General features: G+C 43.1%; 1 protein-coding gene and 2 non-coding genes across 6 annotated transcripts in view; 2 read left to right on the plus strand and 1 right to left on the minus strand.

Annotated features, from left to right (window-relative positions):
• Positions 1-27,795, plus strand: part of LOC124551307 (protein-tyrosine sulfotransferase-like) — a 911,580-nt gene that overhangs the window by 517,683 nt on the left and 366,102 nt on the right. The window lies entirely within an intron of this gene.
• Trnat-ugu lies at positions 25,406-25,479 on the minus strand. The gene has a single exon. It is a non-coding gene; the product is annotated as a tRNA-Thr (tRNA).
• Positions 26,003-26,076, plus strand: Trnat-ugu. The gene has a single exon. It is a non-coding gene; the product is annotated as a tRNA-Thr (tRNA).

Raw genomic sequence — 27,795 nt, forward strand, 5'->3', positions numbered from 1 at the left:
CCATTTCCATCCCTCTTACGGAGTGCATAGTTAATGTGTTTGTGTGAGTTGTAAACATTTTAACATTTTTAGTTGAAAGTTATCTGGTGTGTTGCAGATTTGCACCAGTGTACTTTTTCAGAGGTCGTTGTGAGCGGTCATGACTACGGCCGTGTTGAAAGGGGGCGGAAGGTTCTCAGCCCGAAGGCTCCTACTGTAAAAAAAAAAAAAAAAAAAAAAAAAAAAAAAAAAAAAAAAAAAAAAAAAAAAAAAAAATTGTTATTCTGTCTGAATAATTGTAACCTGATATTTAGAGGGTTCTTTCTGATTGTAATTTTAAATCTGTTTTTGAAAAGGCTTTTAGGAATAAAATTCACATTTGTTAAAAGTAATTTTCCTTCAGTCACTTCCTGGCAACCACTTCCACGTTCACCTAGTGTGATTAAATGTGCCAATGTTCTTGATGAATCGCCTGTAAATAAATTCTTTAATAAAAAAATTTTTTTTTTGAAGTAAATTCACGGTTCATGCATGATTTCCAAGCTAGAGACCATTTATTCAATCATATGTTGATATAGAGACTTCGGTCTAATACGCTCTGTACCATGCAACCACAGTTACAGTATGTGTTGAAAATGGTTTCCATGTGTGTCAACGCATGCTTGTACGCGCCGTAGCATATTCTGTCTCACACGTTATTATCGGCCAGGCTGCATCCGAACAGTGTCAAAGGCAGCACGAATACTAACAGTGTCTCCACATCTGAAATGGGCTCTGTGTACACCATACTTTCGAGATGGCGCTATAAACAGTAATCACACGGGTTGAGATCCGGTAAACGAGCAAGCCATGCAACTGGACCCCCTCGCCCGATCCATCGACCAGGGAAGACACAGTTGAGATGCGTCTGGACGTTAACGGCGAAGTGGGCTGGAGCACCATCATGTAGCAGCCACGTAACCATTCAAATCATCAGTGGCTCTTCTTCCACCAGGGGAGACAAAGTCACCCGCAAGAAACGCCGATAGCTCCGGCCTGTTAGACGACGTGGAAGGAAGACTGGTCCCAAAATATGGTCGGCAATTATCCCAGCCCACACATTCTGGCTGCACCGATGCTGATTCCCTGTCACCATACTATCCGACAGATGGCTGCTCCCAAAGTTGAAGATACCACCCTGCGTAAAGGTGGCCTCATTTGTGAAAAGGATGGGGGGACACAAATCATGAAATAGTGTTGCCTGGTAAAGAATCCAGGACACAAAACTGCTGCCTGGTACTGACACGGTGATCGCCTTCCAGAGTGTTAATCACATTTTCCTCCAAGTGGTGTCCGAACATTTCGGGTACGTCTTTCATGATTCCCTGCTTTCTGAAACGACTCTGTCTCAGACAAACGGCGAAACACTGTTGCAAACACTGAATGTTACGGTTGTTGTCGCCGGGGAGATATGTTCTGATACAATCTCGCTGTCCGCCGCCCATTGCCATTTACCTTCCCGTAAGTAAACATCATGTCGGCAAGCTCTCGATTCCAATACGGAACCGTTGTCTACAAGGCTGTATCACGTCCACTACAAGGTGAGTCAGCAAGAGAAGTGAATCGGTCAGCACATTACCAATTAATATGGCAGGGGAGGGTGGTAGGGCAGACGTATGAGGAACAATATCACCCTCTAGGAGGACACCGTGCATATTGTGACTGGGTGATGCAGTGCGTATTAGACCGCAGTCTCTCTAACGAAGTATGACTGAATAAACTATCTCTAGCATGGATACCATGCATTTCCGGACATAAGTTCATTCGAACTTTTTTATTCCGTATCGTCTCGTCGATCAATCCGTAGAGCTTGTACACGGTGGAAAAAATCAACCTTTATATGCACTGTTGCAATAATAAATCTTGAGTGAATTGGACACCTCTAAAAGCGTGATTTTTTTCCGGCAGTATATTAAGACTTTGCCGTCCGCACGTCTCGTACAAATTTATTCGCTTGGCGCCGGCAGCGCTAATTCGGATTTCTTGGCTTGTCGCCGACCGCTTGTTACCTTTCCGTGGATGACAGGCTTCAAACACATTGACTTTTGCGCGATTTTTCCGGAAATCTTTATTTTGCCGTATCGTTCCACAAACTCGAATTTTCTTTTCAAATGCGGTAGCGTTCTCGCTTCCCACGCGCGGGTTCCCGGGTTCGATTCCCGGCGGGGTCAGGGATTTTCTCTGCCTCGTGATGGCTGGGTGTTGTGTGCTGTCCTTAGGTTAGTTAGGTTTAAGTAGTTCTAAGTTCTAGGGGACTTATGACCACAGCAGTTGAGTCCCATAGTGCTCAGAGCCATTTTGAACCATCTTTTCAAATAACTTCTCTGCTAGTTCTACACTGTTATAATAATTATCCAGGTAGAGGTGATGTCACTTTCCATAAGAAGGTGTCAATAGTACCATCACTGTTTTTGGTAAAGGTTATCCAGCGACCGAATATATCTTGAATGAGGGAATGTATCCCGTACTCGAATCACACAGCGTCCGAATGAGTATGCCATATTTGGTAATTTTCGTCGGATTGTAAACTTTTAAATTTAACTGTCCACCCCACGGTATCATTCCTTTATCAGTTGAGATGTTTTGACTTGGATTAAACGTTTCTTTAAACTTTTTGGAAAAATAATCAATGACGAATTGCACTTTGAAAAGCCCTCGGCGTTATCCGGTTTATTGTTGCTGTCGGAAAAGTGTAAAAATGACAATATTTGTCTGAATCGGTTGCGGGACATCGTTTTGCGAAATATCGGTGTGTCTATCAACGGATTCGTTGACCAGTGATCATCGATCCATGCTTTTTTGTTTTACAGTTTATAAAGGCACATTTGCATGCCGAGCGTGAGTTTCCTCGGAAACGCGAGATATTAATTAAATAAATAATCAGTGACAAATAAATAAAGCCTATGGCACAGAACTGCAGCGCTGTGTCGCTGATAAAACAAAAACAGAATTACGTTACTCGTATGTTGGATTAAGAAGGAAGAGCTCTCGTTGAAGTGGTGCGAGAAGCACGTATTTTAGTTTATTGTCTGGCACACCGCCATATTTCATGATATAGAAAATTACTGCGAGTTGCAACCATACTAGGCACTCGATTCTGTAAAGAATTTATATTTATAAAAGTAAGTAGGATTATGAACTGTAGGCTTATTCATTGAATATATCTGATTTAACTAACTGTGTAATTTTTTGTTTAGTAGACAATCACCTCTGTACGACGTTTTGGCATGGCTGGCAAATTATTGTAATATTGAGATTTAGTTTATGAGTCCGCACCTACCGCAGCAGTCTTTGGAATCGATTTAATTACGAAGTCCGATTATTTCAGTTTTATTTCACGGTCAAGTACGAGTAACATTGCCTTTACGAAAAAGCCATTGTCAAGCGTCTGATACCGAATAATCAAAACCTGACGACTCATAGGAGAGCCAATCATACAGATAAAAATAATTAATATTTCATTTTATTTTATTTTATTTTATTAATTTTATATTGGCGACTGCGTGTCGGACTTGTTATTTTGTCATTTGTTACATTGTTCTCTTTGTTTCATGGGAAAAATCAACCTTCTGGTCCTGGACTTGACTATATGAGAAATAAAAAAATCAGAAGATATTTGCCAATTATAAAATTTTGCGGGAAGACGCAAAGAAGCTTCCAGCAAAATAAGGTAAGACGCAGCATCTTTGCATTAGCAGGCTTGACCAGACGTATAATTCAGTGTATTAGCTTTTCAGTAAAATTCTGTAGTGTTTCTTTTCCGCATAACAGTTTCAGTGATAAATTCCATTCTCAGTATTTTTCCTTAAACAATAACGTATGCAACAATACCAATACACGAGTGTACAATATGGCCGACTTCTGTACGATATCATGTAACATGGCCAGCAGCCATTACCAATAATCTCAAATTCAGTTTATATTTTTAAATTAACAGACAGCCATTGTTGCTACGACCGATTCATACTCAACTGTATTTTATTTTAAAATCAGTGTCAAATATTTTCTTGAAACATATATCACGTGTGGCATGGTAATAACTAGAAAACAATACGCAAAAATGGAACAGCAAAGACGTACTATTCAGACGCAATCCGACTCGGACGAGAGACAAATGTTAGAAAATGACTTTGCGACAGCAACCGGTAGTGACGATTCATCAAACATTGACGCGAGTGTTGACGAAAATTTTGACAATAGGCCGTCCACCACAAAAATTTCAAAGTCTCAGTCAGAGCCCATGTTAATACATGACGTCACGTCTAATGACGCGGCGGGGGCAGAGACCTTGCAAACAGTAAACATTGCCAACATGTTACAAATGCTAATGAAACAAAACGCAGAAAATATGGCAACCTTAAGGATGCAGAACGCGGAAAACATGGCAACCTTAAAGACACAAAATGAACAGTTAAAGACACAAAATGACGAAATTAAATCTGATCTCATAGCAATCAAGGCATGTAATGACACTTTGTGTAAACGTGTGGAACTTATAGACGCCACACTGACCGAACAGATGACTGAACTCAGTACGAAATTTTCCAAGCTTAATACGAGACAAGAAAAGACTACAAATGACGTAGCACTTTTACAGAAACAATTAAAAAACCTTAATGTCACGTGTGAAGCTCTTACTGAACAAATTCAAACATATCCTTCAGTACACGACAACCTTGAAAAACGAATTACTGACGTGCAGAATAAATTTGACGATGTTGAACAACACCTGACTGACATCTTACAATCTGATGCCACAGCTCATTTTCAAAATATTAATAAAGAATTTCATGATTGGGTAGAGAACAAAGACAAACATTTTGATAGATGCATACGTGAAAATTTACCAACAATTGTGCACGACTCCGTAGCGGAATACATCACTAATAACAAACAGCTGATTAGTGACGCAGTACAATCCGTCACTGCACCCATGAGACAATTCACCGATCAACCACAGTCTGAATGTAACGAAAATATCAGTCAAAATGTACAGTTCAGAAACCAATATACATTCGAGTATGACGCACACATACCGCACACCACAAACACACAAGAACAAAACACACCACGACAACAACACATACCACAACGTGCAAACACAAACACAAGGTATTATCATGGTAAACCACAGCAACATTATCGTAATTACTCGCCAGCTGAGCATTGCAGTAATTACAGTGGTACAAATCCATATCATAATGCAAAGGAAGAAGAAAGCTTAATGAAACACAGGCAATTTCAGATTTTTATCCCAGAAAAACGAACCATTCATCCGGTGATTTTTCTCAAATCTTTTAGTAACGCATTTCCACGCACTTGGAGTGACCGGAAAAAGATTTCATATATTGTCGGTTACATCCAAGGCGATGCAGCTGTCTGGGCATACAGTCAAGCTGACGTATGTACCACGTACAGTGAGTTTGAGCGTGCTTTTCTGAACAAATTCTGGTCGCAATCCGTCCAGGAGCGACTCAGAAGACAAATTTTAGAACCTGAAACTTTTAACAGTAAAAATGGTAACTTACGTAGATATTTTGAAAAATACTTGAACATGGGACATTTTTTAGACGAACCAGTCGCAACACGTGATATACTCCGAGCGTTGAAGGCCAAATTGCCTTTCACCATTAAGGAAAAACTTCTACATATCCCGGATGACGATTCAGATTATTTTTTAACAGCTTTAGATTCGGTTGACATGTTACTTGAAGATCAGCGCTTCGCGCGGCAAAACAGCAGCCACAATGTTTACACTAGTGGTATGCAAAACATGCAGGCTTGCCAACACAATTCTGGCGCGCCCACAGTTGGATACGCGGTACAACAAAAACAGCAAACTCACATGCCGTCTCAGTACGGAAATCAAAATCAACACGCGTATTCCAATACAAACAACAATTACAACAGTAATAACACTTCATGCGGCAATCCATACAAAAGGCACCGCGGTAATAACAACAACGGATACAAATGTAACAACAAAAACACAAACAGAAATAGAAATAATAATAACTACGAGCCAAGACAGCATCAAGGCTGGACTCGTAGCGATCAATACTTTCATTCAAACACTGCTTTACCACAGCAGCCACCAGGACAAAATTGGAGCATACCTTACGACCGACAGGTAAGTTATAATGCGCAACAGCAACAACAACCGCAAAAGTTTGGAGATCATAATATAATAGAAATGACACCTGATGCACAACCTCAATCTGTGTCAGTACCTAGTACAAATGCTAATCCAACAAACTAGAAACAGTCACTACTTTGCCCCAGGTCGTGGCTGAAGAATCCTTGGGGGGCGGCTTCAATGTTAATCAGTTATTTGACACCACACTTGAACAACAGAATAATGATATGCCGAGTAATTCTAAACAAAAACTACCTGTTTTATTTATAAGATACAACCACAATAACAATATATTAGATGAACTTTTACAAGACAGTACACAATGTCGTTTAAACACAACTGAAATTGTTTTAGCATCCACTACTGGTGTAGTAGGTGGGATTCCAACTACTATTATCCTAGATACAGGTGCAGCTGTGAGCGTTTTATCTTTTAATTTTTATAAAAAGATGTGTGAATTGGAACCTGTGCCTGAGTTTCCTGCCCAAAACTGTAAAATAACTACTGCACTAGGTAATAAGTCATGTAGGGTTACGAAGCAAGTTTTTGTAAACGTTAAAATAGGTAATGGAACCGTACAATGGCCATTCCTGGTTGTACAAAACCTTGTGACTAATTGCATATTAGGAATAGATATTATGAGCGAGAAGGACTGCATTATAGACTTCTCCAAAGGTAAATGTATTTTAAATGATAAAAGCAGGGTAATTATTATTGATTTGGACAGGAGAACTCTAAAGCATGACAAACACTGTACAGGGTACAAGGTTCAGTTAGTACTTGACAAAGACATTCAAGACATGCAAACACACTCATCTGACACAGAGATAATGGACTTGAAAACATTGCTTGATCATAAGATAAGTGAAGCTACAGCTCTCAGTGTACATGAACGTATAAAACTACAGGAAGTGTTGTCCAAATATTTACAAGTTTTTACCAAACGATTAGGTGTTATCAACACGTATGTGTACAAGATTGAAGTTAAGCCTCACAAGATCTTCTACCATAAGACATATAACGTACCGTTATCTCAACGACCTGCTGTGTGGCAAGAACTAAAACAAATTACAACATAGATTATAAGTAGTATAGAAATTTTCATTTCAGCGGTTCCAGTGACGCAGTTGAAGACAGAAGAACTTTTCTTTCAACGCCGCGGCACCACCGAGAAGACTGAATATTAAAGTAAAATTTATGATTACGTAGCAGTGAATGATATATAAATTTTTCACGGAACATTTGTGACTGTAGGTACCACTGACTTGATATGACACCTGACGAACTGACAGACGTCATCTGTGAAGCGATCTTTTACTTTGAGAAATAGATTAGACGCACATCTCTCGACACGAAAAGCATCTATCAGTAGTCAAGGCCACACAGACACTCTACACACACGCACAAAACGCGAGGAATCGAACATTTTCTCTCTCTTACTATTTTGAATATTTATTGAGTAGTGAAAACGCCTGGTCTTGCCTACTGATGTAATGAATGTTGTGTCTAACCTATCTTAATTTCAGATGACATCACAAAAAACATCGATAATATCCCAGCAAAACCGCTAAAGAGGATGTAAATATCTGCAATTCATGTAATCAAATGTGACACAATGTAATAACCTATAGCTATGTAATGATGATGTAAACATGTTTATGTGCAACTGTATTATGTTTATGCTAAGAAAATATGTGACGTGTGTATGTATTATTACTTTTTTTTCTTTTTAACTGATGTATCATGTAAAAATTTGAACAAAACGAGTGCCAAAAAGACATTGCATAGTGAACCTCTGTTCACGGACATTAACGAACATTTAGGTGAGCTATATTCAGCAAAAAACTGAAAAATGTGAAGTGAATAATTCGTGCATCGTCTAGTGACATTACTACAGTACCCAACTTCAAGATGTTAACTGGATTAAATGGACACAAAGTGCCTGTCCAGAAAACAACACGACGGGTGGAAGAGTTTTGGTTGGAACTTCAGGGAATGAAATGTTCTCGAAATGTGACGGACACTCTTACCTGGACTGTCCAAGGATCGACGCCAGCTATGTGCCGTCCGAGGTTCTGCAACCAAGCTTCCACGGAATGTAAAAAAAAAACGAACTGCACGTGGACCAATTACTCGACGGGTCACGTCTGATCTGTAATAAACAATGCTTTTTGTCACAACGAACTGCATCACAACGACTATAATGGAAATAGGAAATGGACACGCTTATGTATTAATCACGTTGTTATACAACGATGTTACTGTGATCAAAAAACTTTACCACAACGATACTAACCTGTAAAAAATTATTGTGCAGCAGATGAATATGAACTGTGATAACGACACCATGTGTATAGGTCAACGCACCTGAAACAACAGAACATTTTTCGTTGAAGCATTTCATTGCAATGCTATGTAACTAAGAACATTCAACAATCTAAAGTTGTATTGTATTATAACAAATATTGTAATTTTAAAACTAAGTTACCTGTCATAGAATGTAGTCTTCATATGTAATCTTGGTGGAATATTTTCTTTGTGCAACGACTAAGAAATGCGCGCGCACACGAACAATATGAACTGCAATACTGTGCCGCGTGATCTAAATTTACGAAATAACGGCAGTGCCGTAGTTACACAGACGCTTCTGCGCATGCGCGCACTCTGTTTTGCCAACATAAGAACTTTTTCGGCGCACGCGCGTCATTCAAATTTTGTATATAATATACAGTATAATGTAAGTCATGTAAATAGTTGTAGATAACTTAGATTTTCTTGTGCCTTTAGGTGAATTGCTCGCCTGCAGGTGTGTCCTTTTGCCTCGCAATTCAGGGGGCAATATAAAGGCACATTTGCATGCCGAGCGTGAGTTTCCTCGGAAACGCGAGATATTAATTAAATAAATAATCAGTGACAAATAAATAAAGCCTATGGCACAGAACTGCAGCGCTGTGTCGCTGATAAAACAAAAACAGAATTACGTTACTCGTATGTTGGATTAAGAAGGAAGAGCTCTCGTTGAAGTGGTGCGAGAAGCACGTATTTTAGTTTATTGTCTGGCACACCGCCATATTTCATGATATAGAAAATTACTGCGAGTTGCAACCATACTAGGCACTCGATTCTGTAAAGAATTTATATTTATAAAAGTAAGTAGGATTATGAACTGTAGGCTTATTCATTGAATATATCTGATTTAACTAACTGTGTAATTTTTTGTTTAGTAGACAATCACCTCTGTACGACGTTTTGGCATGGCTGGCAAATTATTGTAATATTGAGATTTAGTTTATGAGTCCGCACCTACCGCAGCAGTCTTTGGAATCGATTTAATTACGAAGTCCGATTATTTCAGTTTTATTTCACGGTCAAGTACGAGTAACATTGCCTTTACGAAAAAGCCATTGTCAAGCGTCTGATACCGAATAATCAAAACCTGACGACTCATAGGAGAGCCAATCATACAGATAAAAATAATTAATATTTCATTTTATTTTATTTTATTTTATTAATTTTATAAGTTCCCATAAGGATAGCACGCCCAAACCGTTTTCTAAGCTCGGGTCCCGTAACGTCGACAAATTTGGCATTTTTAAAACAAAACTAGTTTCCTTCTGTTGCAATTTTGACTGTAATACTGGTTGGTTTCGTTGCAAATATATTCAAATAGATCGTTCCCAATATATAATTCTACGATATCCAAGACGCTCTGTGTATCTTTGGTAAATATGTGTGGACCCGGAGATCCTTCAAATTTATTATTGGTCCTGAGTAAATCATAGTCTGTCTTCTTCGTCTTTTTGATCCCAATCAGATCGCAAACGTAGCGTTCGCCAAATTCTTCTTGGACGTATTTCACTAGCTTCCAACGATTCTGCTTCACTTTAATTTCTTTTTAAATCCAATGTCTTCTTCCCAATCGGCCAAGTCGTCCGGAACGTCAGAGAAGACGTCTGCGCATTCATCGTAAATAATCGTATCGTCTCTTTCTTCTGCCATGATGAAAGTGCACAAGTACTTATAAAAACAGAAAACTTGTTGACGTGTGTAACGTATTGTTACCTAAACAAAACACCAACAGAATGAAAAAGATACTAAAGTGCTGTCATCGGCCAGTGCGCGATACTATGCTCGCGACACCACTGTGGTGTCGCCGGCCACTCAGCGATACTATGCACACGACATCACTGTGGTGTCGCCGGCCGTTGACCGCTATTTTGCGCACGACACCACTGTGGTGTCGCCGGTCAGCAAGGTGTTAATAAAAAGATCCTTTTCGACTCTTCGCTCTTAGCCGGTCACTGAGCAGTCGTTTGATATCCATTATCTTCATTTACATTTTCAATTAAGATTTTAGAGGGAGGCAGATTTAAAAAAAAAAAGTCACACACGCAACGAAAGTATCGCCACAAGTCAAGTAATTCTGGAGTGGCGCTGTGAGCTACCGTTCACACAGGACGCCACAAATTCTTCGTAAATTGCGCAGTTTGCAAAATGGCGTCACCTGTCTCAGCTGAAATGATTCGGGCATGCGTTAATGTTGTAGCGGAAATTGTGGCATTTGTGGTGTCACCGCCAGACACCACACTTGCTAGGTGGTAGCCTTTAAATCGGCCGCGGTCCGGTAGTATACGTCGGACCCGCGTGTCGCCACTATCAGTGATTGCAGACCGAGCGCCGCCACACGGCAGGTCTAGAGAATCTTCCTAGCACTCGCCCCAGTTGTACAGCCGACTTTGCTAGCGATGGTTCACTGAAAAATTACGCTCTCATTAGCCGAGACGATAGTTAGCATAGCCTTCAGCTACGTCATTTGCTACGACCTAGCAAGGCGCCATTATCATTTGCTATTTATCTTGTGATGCATGTACCGTCAGAGCGATGTTCACCAATTATGGATTAAAGTTAAGTATTCCAGCAGCTACGTACTTTTCTTGATAGTATAATTACTTTACCTGTTCCAGACCTCACGCCAGCCTGCGTGAGCTTAAACGCGTGCCTTTCGGCTATCTCCTAGTGGCTTGGCTGTCTTGCCAAGTCACAACAGCATTAATGGTGTGAAATATTGTAGCTAAAAACTCAGAAATTCTACAATCTAACTTTCGAATTTGTGTACAAGAAGACAAGATCTATTGGGTTTCAAAATTATTCATTTTGATTTCAATTTTCATGGAATCACTGGAATACTTGTCTTAAAGGTACAGAACTTTACTTGGGCGCGAGATTTTCAGTTTCACCGCAAGAGGGAATGTTTCACAGCACACACTACAACCTGATTTCCTATACATATTAAACGGCTGTACATATTACTAAATAAGATGTTTTGGAAACATTATAAATGTAAAATATTACTTACCAAAGTGTTTCTCGTCTCTCTTGTCTCGACTACATGTTTTAAGAACCGGACTGCAGCTTCAAACCAAGCAAGGCTGGGTTTATAAATACCGTCTGTAGACCCACCACTCTTAAGTGATTTCAGTACTTTTTTATGTTCATTCATGTAAGCATTTCGAATGCTTCGAATTTTTAATTTTGTTGTAGCTACATCAATTCCAGGTACATATTCACGCATACTGTTTACTATTTCAATTAATGCAGCATCTCTCAAATTTCTGTCATTGTATGATTCACTTTTGTGATTCCAAAGGCATTCTCGTTCTTGATACACCTCCAAGAATCTCATAATTGTCGCTGTTGACCACTTTTTCGACATATTAATAGCAAACGCACAAACAAAAGCACTATGTGTGAACGAATACGCACTAGAAAGGTTTGAATCCAGCCGCGAGGTAGCAATCGAATGACGTTATTCGATTGTGGAGAAGGCAAAATGGCGCAACAAAGTAGAACCAAGTTCAACTTTTTGTGGCGTGACAAAAGTTGCGCTTCTTAAATGGCGTTACCGAAAACTAGGAGTTCACACACGCAACTAGAAAGCAACTGCAGTTCGCAATTAACAGTGGCGATACTGTTGTTGCCTGTGTGAACCCGTCTTAACTGGACCAGCAGCCAACAAAAAGGAAGATAAGAACGTAGTGGAGTTGCGGTGAATGTTAAGAGTTCATAATTGTGCAAGAAACTGGGTGTATAGCAGAGGCGGATCAAGAGAGCGGTCCATTCCACAACATTGGCGGGCGTGGGCCGCTGGTTTGTAGGAGGTCACGGTTGCCGCTCCTACCAGTGGCCTCGCTGGACCGTGGGCACGCGATCCCTGTGACCCGAGCGTAGCCGCCAGGTACCGCTGGACCACTTCTCTCTCTCTTTCATCCCAGCATAGAAACAGAAAATGACGGCGTGTGTCGCAACAGAGAGGGGCCGCAAGTGGCGTGTGGGCGGCCTCCCGTTTCTCTTTACGGCCGCCGGAAGCGTCTTGCGAGCGCGTTCTGCCTTTATCGTCACTGCCACAATGGAGTTACGTGCAGTATGCCGCTTTATGGCGCGTCTTAAGTCGGCAGTTTATGGCGCATGTTTGCAAGTCTACAGTGGAAAGTACGGCAAGACTGCCACATTTAGATAAGAAAGTATTCTGCCCTACTGGAGCCAGGAATTTCATTTGGTGTAATAACTGTAATGCTCAAGTCAGTGCCGTGTTGAATGTCTCCAAGCGTCTCGTAAGTCGTATAGACTGTTACGATCTTGTTGTTTGATGTATGCGTTAGCGGGCGAAATGCGGGTACTGATTTGAAGAGGAAATTCACATGTTTCATTTTCAGTCTCAATATTTATGCGCACGTAGAGCAGATGCTGAAGGAAATGTTCAAATGTGTGTGAAATCTTATGGGACTTAACTGCTAAGGTCATCAGTCCCTAAGCTTACACACTACTTAACCTAAATTATCCTAAGGACAAACACACACACCCATGCCCGAGGGAGGACTCGAACCTCCGCTGGGACCAGCCTCATAGTCCCGCGCGGTGATGCTGAAGGTAATGGACAAGATTTAAATGCAGTTGAAGAATTCAGTGACATTAAAGGCAATGGCAATGTCAATGTTCTATTGATCAATAAAATCCGGTACCTATACTATCTGTTCGATCGCTACATTCGTTTGAGGCAATGATGAGAGATTTCCTCTTTGGAAGTGTGTGTGTGTGTGTGTGTGTGTGTGTGTGTGTGTGTGTGTGTGTGACGTTGATCAGCAAGTAAGCCCGTCGGCGCCAAGTAGGTCCAAGTAGGTCCCTAAATGCTGCTAAGTATAACTGCTTTGTTCGAGGGTTAGTCAAAAGCTTAAATAGTCACATCGAAAAAATTACGTAGTTATTATTTGTTAGTTTGCATCTACATGTCTGCATCCATGATATACATTGACATCTCCACGTCATACCGTAACAAACTGCTGGAGCAACTGATGGGCTGCACTTTTTTGACGCTGTCGATGATCAACATTTTTGTTATCAGGTATTGTCGACATTGGTCCTCAGAAGCTGTATGAAGTTCAGTCATTGTAATAAAGAGTTGTTATTGCAAAGTGTGTACACTCCTGGAAATGGAAAAAAGAACACATTGACACCGGTGTGTCAGACCCACCATACTTGCTCCGGACACTGCGAGAGGGCTGTACAAGCAATGATCACACGCACGGCACAGCGGACACACCAGGAACCGCGGTGTTGGCCGTCGAATGGCGCTAACTGCGCAGCATTTGTGCACCGCCGCCGTCAGTGTCAGCCAGTTTGCCGTGGCATACGGAGCTCCATCGCAGTCTTTAACACTGGTAGCATGCCGCGACAGCGTGGACGTGAACCGTATGTGCAGTTGACGGACTTTGAGCGAGGGCGTATAGTGGGCATGCGGGAGGCCGGGTGGACGTACCGGCGAATTGCTCAACACGTGGGGTGTGAGGTCTCCACGGTACATCGATGTTGTCGCCAGTGGTCGGCGGAAGGTGCACGTGCCCGTCGACCTGGGACCGGACCGCAGCGACGCACGGATGCACGCCAAGACCGTAGGATCCTACGCAGTGCCGTAGGGGACCGCACCGCCACTTCCCAGCAAATTAGGGACACTGTTGCTCCTGGGGTATCGGCGAGGACCATTCGCAACCGTCTCCATGAAGCTGGGCTACGGTCCCGCACACCGTTAGGCCGTCTTCCGCTCACGCCCCAACATCGTGCAGCCCGCCTCCAGTGGTGTCGCGACAGGCGTGAATGGAGGGACGAATGGAGACGTGTCGTCTTCAGCGATGAGAGTCGCTTCTGCCTTGGTGCCAATGATGGTCGTATGCGTGTTTGGCGCCGTGCAGGTGAGCGCCACAATCAGGACTGCATACGACCGAGGCACACAGGGCCAACACCCGGCATCATGGTGTGGGGAGCGATCTCCTACACTGGCCGTACACCACTGGTGATCGTCGAGGGGACACTGAATAGTGCACGGTACATCCAAACCGTCATCGAACCCATCGTTCTACCATTCCTAGACCGGCAAGGGAACTTGCTGTTCCAACAGGACAATGCACGTCCGCATGTATCCCGTGCCACCCAACGTGCTCTAGAAGGTGTAAGTCAACTACCCTGGCCAGCAAGATCTCCGGATCTGTCCCCCATTGAGCGTGTTTGGGACTGGATGAAGCGTCGTCTCACGCGGTCTGCACGTCCAGCACGAACGCTGGTCCAACTGAGGCGCCAGGTGGAAATGGCATGGCAAGCCGTTCCACAGGACTACATCCAGCATCTCTACGATCGTCTCCATGGGAGAATAGCAGCCTGCATTGCTGCGAAAGGTGGATATACACTGTACTAGTGCCGACATTGTGCATGCTCTGTTGCCTGTGTCTATGTGCCTGTGGTTCTGTCAGTGTGATCATGTGATGTATCTGACCCCAGGAATGTGTCAATAAAGTTTCCCCTTCCTGGGACAATGAATTCACGGTGTTCTTATTTCAATTTCCAGGAGTGTATGTTAGTACTGTCAGTAAGATCACTCGCTTAAGGACACTTTACAGACATCTCCTTCCGAGCTATCAAATGTTATTTTCCTAGCTTGATTTTTTCCAGGTTATATTTAAAATTTCACACCTCCTCTTCGTCTGCGAAGGAGTGAACAAGTGTTTGCTGATGTTAGTGTATCATTTGGTGTGGAAAAGAGGTGCTTTAACGTTAACATATGTTAAAAGTTACGAGCACTTGTACAGTAGAAGAGTTGTGTTCAAAATTACCGAAGATAAACAGGTGCGCATAGCTGTTAAGGTATGCATTCTAGAGCACATGTTTACTGGACTTTTTTTCTTGTTTTGGCCCATACTGCCACTTCCCAAAATATGGGAAGCAAAGAGCTTGCACTAGAAAAGATTTGTTTCACTGCATTTAAAATCAAGAATATCTCATAGCTCTTAAGGTATGCGTTTTAGAGTCCACGTTGACTTGACATTCGTGCTTCCATTACCGTGTACTTTCAGCCGTATAAGTTTGCGCCGTCGTTTTTGATACACCCTGTATCACAGAGTGAATGAAAGAGCTATTGAAAGGTAACCAGGAATAGATCCTATCAATGTTGAGTAGATTGCGCGTCATGAAATTTAGGGGTGGTTTTTCCAATCCGGAGTGTTATTGTGGCAAAATATTTTAGTCTTTCACTTTAGGTGGCAGCCAAGTGTCGTGCCAATAGTGCGCCAGCAGACGCCACGCAGCAAGCGGGGCTGGCTCGCATCGCTACGAGCCGTGGTGGCCACACACTGGCGCAACATCCGCCTGTTGCGCTGCGCTACCGCCTCTGTTTTCCGGCGCAGCCTCCGGAGGCCGTATCTCCACTGCTGGCCACCCTGCGGGCACAATTTCCGCCCTCTGTTGCCGACCACGGAGGAAAACCTGCGAGGCCGCGCATTTTTGGCAAATGTTGTGCAAGGGGTATGGCTGGTGCACGGTACGCAATAACTAGGAGTACCGGGTGATCAAAAAGTCAGTATAAATTTGAAAACTGAATAAATCACGGAATAATGTAGATAAAGAGGTACAAATTGAGACACATGCTTGGAATGGCATGGGGTTTTATTAGAACCAAAAAAATACGAAAGTTCAAAAAATGTCCGACAGATGGCGCTTCATCTGATCAGAATAGCAATAATTAGCATAACAAAGTAAGACAAAGCAAAGACATCCATGCCCGATGGAGGACTCGAACCTCCGCCGGGACCAGCCGCGCAAGAGATCTTTCACGCGTCTAGCTATAAGGGGTGGAGCGCCATCCTGCATAAACGTCGTACGTTCCAGTAGGTGTTTATCAGCCAGGCTGGGGATAATGTGATTCTGTAACATATCGGCGTACCTCTCACCCGTCACGATAGCAGTCACAAAACCAGAATCACGCATTTCCTCGAAGAAAAAAGGCCCCATAACCGTAGATGTGGTAAATACAACCCATACCGTGACTTTCTCGTCGTGCAATGGAGTTTCCACGACAGTTCTAGGATTTTCGGTAGCCCAGATTCCGCAGTTGTGGGCGTTGATAGAGCGTGGAGCGTGAAATGAGCTTCGTCGGTCCACAACACGTTACTCAACCAATCGTCATCTTCCGCCTTCTTTTGAAATGCCCACATCGCAAATGGTGCCCGCTTCACTAAATCGCCAGGTAACAGTTTATGATGCAGATGTTGTACGGATAGCATCGGAGGGTATGCATCAGTGCCAACAAAACAGTAGTGTATGGAATGCCGGTGCGACGTGCGACTGCACGAGCGTTGACTTCCCCGTGCATAGACGAACCCGCTACAGTCTCCATTTCTTCCTGAACTGTCTCAGCAGCATTACGCCTTGTGCTCGGTCGACCATTACGGGGTCTATCGTCTAAACAACCCGTGGCTTCGAACTTCATTCTCGCCACAGCTGCATTTGTCAACGGACCTTTACCCGTTCCAATCCCCTTTCTATGGCGATAGGATCGTAACGCTGAACTAGCGCATTCCCCATTCTGATAATACAGCTTCACTAAAAGCGCCTTTTCAGGTAACGTCAACATGTTGCGAGTGCTGGCGCATCTGATTTTCTTTCTCATTACAGCTCCTTTTATACACGATTGTCATGCGCAGTCACTGACGTTTTGCTGTCCAGCGCCATCTGTCGGACATGTTGTGAACTTTGTTTTTTTTTCTTTTTTCTTGGTTCTAATAAAACCCCGTGTCATTCCAAGCATGTGTGTCAATTTTTACCTCTCTATCTACATTATTCCGTGGTTTATTAAGTTTTCAAGTTTATACTGACTTTTTGATCTCCCGGTATATTCAGTATTAGCACACTACCTCCTAGTCTAGTAGCTGGTGATACTTCGTCCCCAAAATAATTAACTTAAGAAAAAATTAAAGATGACATGTGTTGTGGGTGCTCTGTGGATAAGTCCTGACTAAAACTCCAAAGGTCCAGGTTTGATCCTAGTCGGTAGTAGGACATTTTATCTGTCACCTATCACTTCCATCTTCTCTAGCAGTGATGTTTGTATTTAATAATTGGCAAGTAGCACCGTGATTTGAAGTTCACGTTTACCGGGGGGGGGGGGGGGGGGTGTTGTTGTTGTTGAAAAACACGCAGTATTACTATTTCAAAAATGCACAAAATCCACAGTTTTGGAGATACGGCAATGAGATTTTGTATCACGCTTTACATGAAAGTAACACATTTATATATAAAATCCTTTGATTATATGTATATATATTCAACTTTTTTGAGTGAAATTTGAAGTTTTATTTTCAAAAAATAATGTATGTTCCTTTTTCTCAGAAAGTACTCAAGAGAATTTCTCTGTTTCATCTCTTTATATGTTGTAAGCTTCTCTCGTGACGTTTATGGAACAGGTCAAGTAGGAGAATTTTCATAATTTTTTAATTATAATTGCACAAGTACAATTTTAAGTTCATGGAAAATTCCAAGCACTTTGCTCCATATCTCAGCTTGCAATCAGAATTTCAAAATTTGCTCTTGAGACAACGTTTATTAGATTTACAGAAATATGCATACAAAATTTCATAATTCTAGCATTCATAGAATCTGAGGGAAAGGTACATAAACTTTAAAAAAACAAACTTTTCAGGAAACGCAATTTAAAATTTAACCTAACATTTTTCCTTATGTGACTTCTTCAGAAGGCACCACATTTGTAATCTGGGTCGTCTTTCCCTTCAAGACTTCTCTTCTGATTTCTTGTTGTCTCTCTTCTTTCCTTTACCAAGTCTTCAACTGACTTTTCAGCTGCAGAGACGCGCTGAAAATCTATTTCTCTCAGGATGTCTTGAGTTCAGTTTCCTATCCTGAAGCCTATTCTTTATAATAACTTCATCCTCCCGACGTTCCATCAATAAATACAATAAGTGCATCATAAGTTGCAATTCTGACAACTGTAGCAGATGCAAATGTGTTTTTAGGGCATCGTTTCCATATGAGTGAATCTAGAGACTCATTTGGGTTTTGCCACTTTTTGAGAAGCGCAGGATCTATAAAACCAAAAAGTATGAATCACGGCTTACTAGTTGTATCCCGCACACGTTTGGTTGAAAGTAATACACAGAATCGTTGTTCACTGAGCTGATATTGAAGAGCTGCTTCAAAACGTGGGCGTGGCAAGAAAGCCGCGTCACACTTTTAATTAATTTTAAGGCACTTCGGATGCGATTTCAGCATTGAAACTTTGGGAACTTATTGTCCATGAGTTTTACTAACAAATAAAAAATAAATCAAAAATTGACATTTTTGGTCAGTTTCATCAACATACTCCCTTAAACTGTAGGTCTCCCTATTGGGTGGATAAGTCAGTTCGGAGGATGCAAAAAGTCAAGAACGTGTCTCCTAGAAGATCACGTCTGGGATTTGTTAACGCTGAAAGAACTTTATTATACAATGAGCTTGGAATTTAAGTTACAGAATGACTGCGAAGAAAGAAAACTGAAGAGAATTAGAACTATACTGTAGTCCCACTGCTTTGTAACTTGGCGTTTGTAATCCGCGATCAAGCACGCGGACTGCTATCGCGGCCGGCTGACGCAAGAAGCTTTAGAGAGGCTATGCAGACGGGAATCCGGCAAGGCGTTTTTTTGGAAGAAGCTACAGGCGGGCTGTTGCTGACACAGCAAGAATCCCCATCCCGGCCTTCCAGCAGGAGGAGTTATCCCATGTCAAGCGTCGACATCGATGGCATGGCTGTTACACTGCCAGTACAGCAAATTACGGTAGCAGCGGTGACCTGTAGTACCACGTGACGCGCCTTATAGCCGCCAAAAATACTGCGAATTTCAGCTATGCACTGTCAGTGTCTGCAACGAGCTGTGAGACGTACTTCACGACGGTCATCGCCTTGATGTGGGTTATCCAGCCTGCTGTTACGAGACGCCGCCTCCACTACCGACTAAACTGTGGGCTGCGCTAACAGCTGAACTGGTGGGTTCCAACTGGAAGACCACATACCGGCTGACCTCTTCCAACTTTTGGGTTCCCCCTTGGGGGTGCACAGCTCATACCTTGGCTTGACCGGCTGCCGAGTCGCTGGCTGTTCTGGACGGGCACATTGTACCGCAGACCACTGTTGCTGGATCCTGCACTTCGGGGCCCGGTTTGCCTCCGCGCTCAGACGCACACCTCCACCAGCCGGCGTGGTGCGTGCTGCTGGTCTTACGGTCGGGACCGGATGCTGTGCTCGTTCGCCAGACTGCTAACAACGTCACTCCACGGCGTGGCGCAATGAGGTGGCCGTTCCTTCGAAGGCCGCTTGCTGAGCTCAACGCACTCCCCACACTCCAGGGCCGGCTTGCGTTCCTCTACGAAGACTGCAGCAGGACAGCGTTACGATTGCTGTACCTTACGCATGGAATAAATAAACATATATCTTTACTATTCCTATGACTTTTTGTCAGCCATATACTTGGCTTCAGGTATCTACTGTCCTGCTATAAGGTGTACAACTTTGCTTCTCCCGTTTGCCGATAGACGGCGACAACGGTAAGTAGCGGTCAAAAGGAACAGGTCACAGACGTCAGGCAGTTAGCTTGGATCTCGGTCAACATAACATCATTCAGACATTAGTCGATTTGTGTCTGCATCATAAAGTTGTTCCTGATTGAAAATGTCAGTTTACGAGCTAAATTCTCGCAATTTTCGGGAGGTGTTACTGTTTTGTTTCAATATGAGGAAAACAGCGGCCGAGTCTCATCGAATGCTCTCAGGTACGTATGGTAAGGACGGTGTTAGTGAAAGAACGTGTCGTGAGTGGTTTCAACGCTTCATGAACGGTGATTTTAACGTCATAGACCGGCGTAGTGGTGGATGAGAGAATGTTTTCGAAGATGCAGGATTGGAGACATTGCTGAGTGAAGACTCGCGTCAAACTCAAGAAGCATTGGCACGATTAGTGGGAGTGACACAGTAAACCATTTCAAAACGCCTCAAGGCTATGGGCATGATACAGGAAAAATGAACTTGGGTCCAGTGTGAGCTGAAACCAAGAGACGTTCAACGGCGTTTGTGTGTTTGTGAACAGCTGCTTCAGAGGAAAAAACGGAAGACATTTCTGCATCGCATTGTGACCGGGGACGAAAAATGGGTTCATTACGATAATTCTAAACGCAAAAAATCATGGGGATATCCCGGCCATGCTTCCACGCCAACGGCCAAACCAAATATTCACGGCTCCAAGGTCATGCTGTGCATTTGGTGGGACCAGCTCGGTGTCGTGTACTATGAGGAGTTAAAACCAAGCGCAACAATCACAGGTGCTCGTTATCGAACGCAATTAATGCGTTTGAGCAGAGCATTAGAAGACAAACCGCCGCAATACAGCGAGAGGCACGATAAAGTGATTTTGCAGCACGACAACGCTCGACCGCACGTTGCAAAAGAGGTCAAAACGTACTTGGAAACGTTAAAATGGGAAATCCTACCCCACCCGCCGTATTCTCCAGACATTACTTCCTGTATCACCTGTTTGGATCAGTGGCGCGTGGCCTGGTTGACCAACACTTCCGAGCTCATGAAGAAGTCACAAATTAGATCGATTCTTGGATCGCTTCAAAAGATGAAAAATTTTTTCAAAGTGGGATTCGTACACTGCCCGAAAGATGGGAGAAAGTAGTGGCCAGCGATGGAAAATACTTTGAACGATACATGCGTAACCAATTTGTTTCATTAAAGCCTCAAATGTTGGGGGGGGGGGGGGGGGGGGAACGGCGGAAGCAAAGTTGTACAACTTGTAATTAACACGCAACGACGTTGAAACCAGTAGCGGTGTACAATTTACGCCAGCCATCAAAATCCCGCTTAGGCACTGCAATTATTATATTTCACAAGAAAAAGACAGGCAATACATAAAAAATATAGACTTGTCAGCATTCTGTTTCAGGTGTACGATTTATTTATTAATATTATCGCAAATAGCATAGGAAACTAAAATGGATAGTTTAATCAATCAAAGAAAGAAACTGGTCTTGTCAGTGCATACAGTAGAACTGACCTTTTGCACGTCGTGAAAGAAGTTGCAACACGAAGCAAGGCGTATGAATTCATAATATTTTGTAAACTACGTTGATTCTGATAAAGCTTGTGATTTAATTTCAAGAACATCTTCACCCGTGAAAACATCCTTACCCTTGAAAACCAAGGTTTTCCTTCCATGTCAATTATAGATACACTGAGGTGACGAAAGTCATGAGATCCCTCCTAATATGGTGTCTGACCTCCTTTTGCCCGCCGTACTGTAGCACTGGACGTGGCATGGACTCAGCGTGTCTGCCTGCAGAAATATTGAGCCATGCTGCCTCTACAGCTGTCCATAATTACGAAAGTGTTGCCGATGCGTCATTTTGTGCACCAACTGACCTCTGGATTATTTCCCATAAATGCTCGGTGGGGATCAAGTCGGGCGATGTAGGTGGCAAAATAATTCAGTCGAATTGTCCTGAATAATCTTCAAACGATTTGTGAACAATTGTGGTCCGATGACGTTCTTTGACACATGAAGCCCATGAAGGGCTGCAAATGGTCTCCAAGTAGCCGAGTACAACCATTTCCAGTCAATGATCGGTTCAGTTGGACGATAGGATCCAGTCCATCGTAAAAACAGCCCACATCTTAATGGAGCCACCACTAGCTTGCACAGTGCCTTGTTGACTAAGTGGGTCCATGGCTTCGTGGGGTCTACGGGACACTCGAACCACAGGCTCAGCTGTTACCTACTGAAATTGGGACTCATGATTTTCCACTCGTCTAGGGTCGAAGCGATACGTTCAGGAACCAACGAGAGGCGCTGCAGGCGATGTTGTGCTGTTTGAAAAGGCGATCGCGTCGGTCGTTTAGTGCCATAGCCCAGTAACGCCATATTTCACGCACTGTCCAAATGGATATGTTCGTCGCACGTCCCGCATTAATTTCAGCGGTTTCTTCGCGCAGTGGTGTTGATCCGTTAGCACTGACAACTCTAAGAAAATGCCGTTGCCGGCCATTGTGGACGAGCGGTCCTAGGCGCTTCAGTCCGGAACCGCGCTGGTGCTACGGTCGCGGGTTCGAATCCTGCCTCGAGCATGGATGTGTGTGATGTCCTTAGGTTAGTTAGGTTTAAGTAGTTCTAAGTTGTAGGGGACTGATGACCTCAGATGTTAAGTCCCATAGTGCTCAGAGCCATTTTTTTGAAAACGCTGTTGCTCCCGGTCGTTAAGTGAAGGTCCTCTGCCACTGCCATGTCCGTGGTGAGAGGCAATACCTGAAATTTGATATTCTCGGCACACTCTTGACAATGTGGATCGCGGAATACTTAATTCCCTAACGATTTGCGAAATCGAATGTCGCGTGCCTTTAGCTCCAATTACCATTCCTCGTTCAAAATCTGTTAATTCACTTCATGCAGCCATAATCGCGTCGGACAACTGCTCACATGAATCACATTACTGCAATATTTTAGAAATAGCAACATTTTCATCTGAATTGTTATGAAATACATTTATTCACCACCATGATTTCGGACTAATATGCCATTCCCATGTGGCAGCTCACTGTTGTATGTGTCAGTGCATAATCGTGCTGCCATGTCAGTATGTTTACACTTTCCGTACTCGTAAAGAGACAAAATTTACCATCATTTATGTAAATTAAGTAGCATGTCCTGTAACAATGATCCTGAAATTTTTACCGACCATTTAATAACTTCCGAGGTTGATTTTATTGCTGGTGTTTAAGCAACGTGATGTGCATTTGTTAAGTCAGTTGTGCCACAAATCGTATTGTTGGAACAACATCTCTAAATCAAGTGTTCAGTACATTCTCTAGAATTTGTGCAAAATTCGTCCCGCACACTTTCACTTCTGAACAGAAACAATGGCGCGTAGACACTTGATTGGATTGATTGGATTGGATTGGATTGATTGGATTTCAAAACGTGGACGATTCTTTTCTGGAAAAAATCAAGACGGACGATGAGACTTGGTGTTATCGTTACGAATCTATCACGAAACTACGTAGTTTACTAAATTCACGTGAAGAGCCAACTATTTGATGACTTAACTGATATTCAAGCCTATATGCCGTGCTAGTTGAACAACATGTTAAAGAATGGCTTTTCTGACAGGTTCACAGGGCTGTATACAAATTCTGTGCGTTTTACTCAACTCGGGAGAGACTATTCTCAACACCTGAAGCATTGCAACCACCGTCTTAACTTTTCTGTTTTTCGTTGAGCAATCTCGAAACTTTTTGGACCGACTGGGTATAAATGGCGAAGACCCTGTCTTATGTTGCATACGTAATATGTAAATATGATTGACAAGAGCGATGGTGAATACGTATATTTAATAACAGTCCACCCGAAAATCTTCTCAGTTATAAAATCAAGGGTAGATACTTGTACTGAACGGAAAGACACATTCCTGTATACCAGTGGTGTAACCACTTGCAGTGCCGCGGGCCTCAAACCCCTCACCGTGGATATGTACAGTGTGAGGCAAAAAGATTGCCCAGCCCGAATAATTTAGAGTCCAAGAACAGAGCATTGCAACTGTAGCGGTCTGTGGAGCTTCAGCTTAGTGCGTACATCGTCAGATAGAAGCAGTGTAACAGTTAGGATACATTATATGTCGATATTTGTTGCAGTTCAACTCACCGTACCATTAATATTGAAAATTATTTGAGCACGTAGAAAAGATTGAAATATAAGAACTCCAAGTCGATAGGATTACTACAACGACGAGCGTTTCACATGTGTTTTAGTGGCTGAGTGGATAGGCTGACGTTTTACGAAGGTAAAGGACGAGCGTTCGAATCTAACTAGAGGCAGGTTGGGTTTCACGACTGCTTTTATCATGCAGAATGCTCTTGTAACCATGGATTACTTTCCTTTCTACTGCAAGGACACAGTTCATTCCTTGAAGTTAAGTCATACGCAATCTCTCTCTTGTCTTCGCTGATCGTGAAGGTAAAATTCCACGCAAAACAAAAATAATTTTTACATGACGTTAAAGCTTACTTTTTGTGTCCATCTTTGCCTCCAGATCCAATACGCTTTTGCAGAGGATTTTGCCTTGAGCAGACATATTGTTCTTCTATTTTCAAAACCAAGTTCGGCACTGCCGCCTAGAACACGAAAAAGAAGATGGCGAAATAGCTAAGTGTTTTCCAGACAGTGAATGAAGCTGAATTATGTGCAGTCTTGAGGGCGCGGGAGCAGGCGGGGAGGGGGGGGGGGGGAGGGGGGCTTGTCCTCCTGCTACCAAATTCGTCACCTGCACCGACTCCCTAACTGCCCATCAGGCTATCCGTCACGTGTGTCCAGCTTTTCCTCTTACAGAGGCAAGGCAAGAAGGTTTCATTTTGCTGGCTACCAGGGCACGTGGGCATTCGAGGCAATGATTCATCTAAGAATTCCTGCTTGGGAAGTACAGTTTCTATATGTGCTGACCCCGCACGTGCAGTGACCCCGTTGTTGAGGCCAGGATCACGCTTCTGTGGGAATAGGAATGGTTAGGATTGAGTACAAGAAGCTGCGGTCGGTGAAACCATTGACATGGCCGTGGCGCTTCTCCTTCAGGACGCTGCGCCTCCGGATAAGGAACTGTCCTCTGACGGAAGCTGTCCTCCGATGGTAAGAGAATTCCACCAGTATGCAGTGCTTTTCGTGTATAGGTATTTGTACACATGCATTCCGCATAAATGTCTATGCGCACTGGATGCACATTAACTGAAAATATTTCCCCTCCGTGCACTTAGTATTTGCACAGCGAAATTACTATGAAATGAACACCCTTAGCTGCTTATAAGCGTTGACATACGTCAACGGGGACAGATGAAAATGTGTGCCCCGACCGGGATTCGAACCCGGGATCTCCTGCATACATGGCAGACGCTCTATCCATCTGAGCCACCGAGGACACAGAGGATAGCGCGACTGCAGGGATTTATCTCTGGCACGCCTCCCGCGAAACCCACATTCTCAACGTATTGTCCCGCACTACATTCGTAGTGCCGCCGCCCATTATACTCATTAATCGCGGCGCGTTGCCGATTCCCGTAAGAGTTCGGGCACTGTTTGTGCACTCGCACAGAAGAAGAAGATGGTCAAGTGGCTGGTGAGCCTTAACTATATTCATTGTAATTTCATTCTAACGAGCTGCATGCTCACCGATGGTATCTGTTCTTTCGGACATGTCCGAAAGAACAGATACCATCTTAGTATATAGATAGTTAAGGCTCACCGGCCACTTGACCGTCTTCTTCTTCTGTGCGAATGCACAAACAGTGCCCGAACTCTTACGGGAATCAGCAACGCGCCGCAAGTAATGAGTATAATGGGCGGGGGCACTACGAATGTAGTGCGGGACAATACGTTGAGAATGTGGGTTTCGCGGGAGGCATGCCAGAGATAAATCCCTGCATCCCGCACTATCCTCTGTGTCCTCGGTGGCTCAGATGGATAGAGCGTCTGCCATGTAAGCAGGAGATCCTGGGTTCGAGTCCCGGTCGGGGCACACATTTTCATCTGTCCCCGTTGACGTATGCCAACGCCTATAAGCAGCTAAGGGTGTTCATTTCATTGTAATTTCATTCTAATGAGCTGCATGTCCGAAAGAACAGATACCATCTTAGTATATATATATATATATATATTTGCGCAGCCATTATGAAATACGTTGTATCTGAGCCGTGTCTGATGGAATGTGGCTAAATGTGTAATGTCCAAAAACTACTTCAAGAAAAGGTACAATAAAAGATCACGATTCATTTGCTTTGTACTATTTTAGTAAAGAAATAAGCATGACTTCGCACAGCATTCTATTTTCCCTTTAGAATAATGAGGCAAATGCATGAGATTTTTGTGGGTGCAGCCGTGGCAATTCATTACCAATTTAAGGAGCTCTCATAAAAGCCTAACAACGTGCAAATGAATGTAAGCACAAAGTGGAAAGTAGACTGTGATGGGTATACAGCCTGAAAATTGAATGAAACAAGTTGGAAACAGGAAGAGTGGAACTTCCTGCTGTGTAGCCAGTGCGTCACGGAGTACGACCTTCTTCCAGCGATGCCGTTTTGTCGATAACAAGAGGGAAGCTGAGTCTATACAGCCTACGGCAAGTCGGCACATCTTGTAAGCTCTTTATTTTACTTCGGCTTCGTTCTCAACTTCCAGAACTCCCCTTCAAAGTTCCAGTGTCAACGTCAGGAATTATATCTTCGCAACTTCTCATTTCAGTTGATAAACGAGAGGCGTAGGTTAACTACGCAACTAGATGCTGAGACGGACGCGTTCGCTTTGTGAGAGGCCGGTGGAATCCGACAGCCTTAAAAGCCCTCCGCGCTACCACTCGACCTAATGAGGCAGTCACTTCTCTTGCCTGCAGAGTTCTTACAGTGCTCTCCCAGAACTGTTAATCATCCAAACTTCTCCACTGCCGGAAAGCCGAATGTTGTAGTGCAGTTCTTAACAGCTCACAAGAGTTTTGTTTTTATGTAGAGGTTTTTGCCTTGAACAAACACCCATACAGATTGCAGGAAAGCTTCACCATCATCAGTGGGTTCCCTTTATTTTACTGTCGACTACCAGGTAAAAAAATTAAATGATGATATTGATTGTTCTTAAATATTTTCTGTAAATGGTATTGCACAGTTTCAATGTACTTAAAGAAAGCCATATAGAATCAACAAAGCTGTCGTAATGTGCAATTATTCAAAGACAATCAGTTTCGGTCAAGCGACAACCTTCACGTTTTGGGACTGTTGTCTGTATATTCACAATACTTTCATAAAATAAATATACAGGATTAATTACCTAAAACTTGCACCGTAAATATATCGGAAATGGAAAGTGCTATTGATATGCGGCTTTCTCAGAATGGATTTGTAATCAGGGGTTCTTATTGTTAGCCATCAACAAATTGTAATAACACTTAGCTTTTTTTTTGTTGCAAACATGCACTTTTTAAGTGGTACAATGCCTATTGACATTGTTGTTGTTGTTGTGGTCTTCAGTCCTGAGACTGGTTTGATGCAGCTCTCCATGCTACTCTATCCTGTGCAAGCTTCTTCATCTCCCAGTACCTACTGCAACCTACATCCTTCTGAATCTGCTTAGTGTGTTCATCTCTTGGTCTCCCTCTACGATTTTTACCCTCCACGCTGCCCTCCAATGCTAAATTTGTGATCCCTTGATGCCTCAAAACATGTCCTACCAACCGACCCCTTCTTCTAGT

This window comes from Schistocerca americana, chromosome 1, assembly GCF_021461395.2.
Source record: "Schistocerca americana isolate TAMUIC-IGC-003095 chromosome 1, iqSchAmer2.1, whole genome shotgun sequence".
Taxonomy (NCBI): Eukaryota; Metazoa; Arthropoda; class Insecta; order Orthoptera; family Acrididae; genus Schistocerca; species Schistocerca americana.